Source organism: Petaurus breviceps, unplaced genomic scaffold, assembly GCF_028583685.1.
Source record: "Petaurus breviceps papuanus isolate PSGF00001 unplaced genomic scaffold, PetGlider_PUasm1.0 185, whole genome shotgun sequence".
Lineage (NCBI taxonomy): Eukaryota > Metazoa > Chordata > Mammalia > Diprotodontia > Petauridae > Petaurus > Petaurus breviceps.
Window position 1 is genome coordinate 26,960,725 of NW_027185797.1, and position 2,356 is coordinate 26,963,080.

Genomic DNA, 2,356 nt, shown 5'->3' on the forward strand with positions numbered 1-2,356 from the left:
TGGACTCATTTGCTTAGTTAAAAAATAAGTGCTTCAGGGAACATTGGAAAGTTATTTAAGAAGCTGTTTTATATCTGAAAAATTTTGCTTTTTTTTCCAGAAAAATTATGGGTGCATTCCATTTTTGTAAGCTAGGCTATATTTCAAATACCCAAGAAGGGTCTATTATTATTATTGTTAATAGTATGGTTGTTATTATAGCTTCAATTTCATTGGTGTAGGGAACTCCAATGAGGAAACTGTCTACTACTGCTGTCAGTATCTATTCGGCAAGTTTAGTCTTAAAGAGAGTTGTCTGGGGGAAATCCTGAGAGGTTAAGTGATATGCCCAGGGTCATACAACCAGCAGGCACCAGAGGTCCTCCTGACTTTGAGATGGTTCATTCTCTCTAACCACTACACCATACTGCCCCTCTGAGACCTTACATCTTAAAGAGATCCTGGGAGGTGGAATCTTTTAATTCAAGAAATGAACCTCTATTGTCTTGTTCCACAAGTTTATCTGTTGCTGTGGTGTTGCTTCTTACCAGAAGTCAATTCTGAACTCTCCCAGTTCTGAGTGCTCTCCCTTCTCCCAAAATTACTTTTTAGTTACTTTATTTTTATTAATTTTGACTGATAAGTATTTCTTTTTCTCTCTTTCTCCATCCTTCCCTCTCTTCATCCTACTCCCATCCTTACTGAGGAAAAAGAAAAAGAAAACTCTCCTAAACAATATGTACAGTCAAAGAAAACACACTGGTCATGGCCAAAAGTGTATGGCTCATTCTGCATTTTGAGCTCACCATCCCTCTGTCAGGAGGTGGGTAACATTCTTCAGCTGTAATTATTGTTGAGCACTAACTTTCTTTGAGTTACTTTAAATGTACAATATATTGACTAATCTGAATATATGTTCTTTCCCATGAAAAGGATGCAAGCTCCTTGGGGGTGGACACTTGTATTTTCATGGTATCGCTAGCACCCAGCATGGCACCTGGCATAGAATGATACTTAAATAGTGTTGTTGTTAAGTGAGTTTTTTCTATCCACAAAAAAAGAGTACAACTGTCACACAGAGTGCATGAACCCTTGAATTTAAGAGTGGTCCAAAAATCCCCTAACATTAATTGACAAAAACCAGGATCCAGTGAGAAAGTCTCTAACAGAGGCAACTAGGTGTTGGAGTGGGAAGCCCTAGAGTCAGGGCGACCTGAGTTCAAATTCAGACTCAGACACTTCCCTGTGTGACCCTGGGCAGGTCTTCCTGACTCACTTTCCTCCACTGTAACAAATGGGGATGACAATAGCCACTTCTTTACAGGATTATTGTCAGGATCACATGTTTGTGAAGTGCTTAGCATCACACATACTAGATGTCCTCTCCCCTCTCCCACCCCACCAACAGTCGGCGTTGGCTAACTGCCGTGTGAGGACATACTCTTATAGATTCAGACTGTAGCATGACTAAGCGTTGTCTTTGCTAGTTGAGTCCCGGCACCAGGCTTAGGGCTGCTGACACAATGCCAGTCTTGGTAACCACTTCAAGGGGAGTCCCGGCTGTCTTCTAACACTGACAAATGCCTCCGATTTTCATCCACTTAAGGGAGATAAGCCGTCAGAGGAGAAGAGTTCCCCTCTCCTTGGCCCCTGCTCTGTCTGTCCCAATACACCATCATCAGCTCCTGCCACCCGATGGCTGGCAGTGTGACCGTCAGCTCATCCTCACACACATGCTGGAAAGGTCTTAGGAATCCAGGGCATTCTCTTTTATCCTAGAAAACATCTCGAGGCGTCGACAAATCCTCCAAACACTATCTGACCACACGAATATTTCAGGATCAGCACTCTAGACAAAGCTTGTTGTTGCAACCTTTCAAGAAGATTAGTGGAGCCATAACTAGAGTAAGGTGGCTGGTGCTTTGGCCCGGGAGGTTGGCTGTACTCACAGCCTTTGGCAGCACAGAAGCAATCACGGTTTGCTGAGAGCCAGCACCATTCCTTCACTGTTCATTTCAGTCCTGACCCTTGGTAGGCAGCTGATTGATCAAAAGGGCAAGGTTAACACGTAGTTATCAAGAATCACTAAGCATGGGGTGGCTAGGTGGCACAGTGAATAGAGCACCGACCCTGGAGTCAGGAGGACCTGAGTTCAAATCCCGCCTCAGACACTTGACACAATTACTAGCTGTGTGACTTTGGGCAAGTCACTTAACCCTAATTGCCCTCCAAAAAAGCAAAACAAAAAAGACTCAGTAAGCACACATAATCTATATGTCAAAATATTTAGCAGGTGCCTACTATGTGCAAGGTAAGAGGTAGAGGCTAAGCCTACTGAAGGCAGAAACAACTGTCCTCAAGGAGCATACATTCTACA

General features: G+C 43.3%; 1 protein-coding gene across 9 annotated transcripts in view; it reads right to left on the reverse strand.

Moving 5' to 3' along the window:
• Positions 1 to 2,356, reverse strand: part of CREB5 (cAMP responsive element binding protein 5) — a 508,305-nt gene that overhangs the window by 96,622 nt on the left and 409,327 nt on the right. The gene's annotated exons all lie outside the window — the stretch shown is intronic.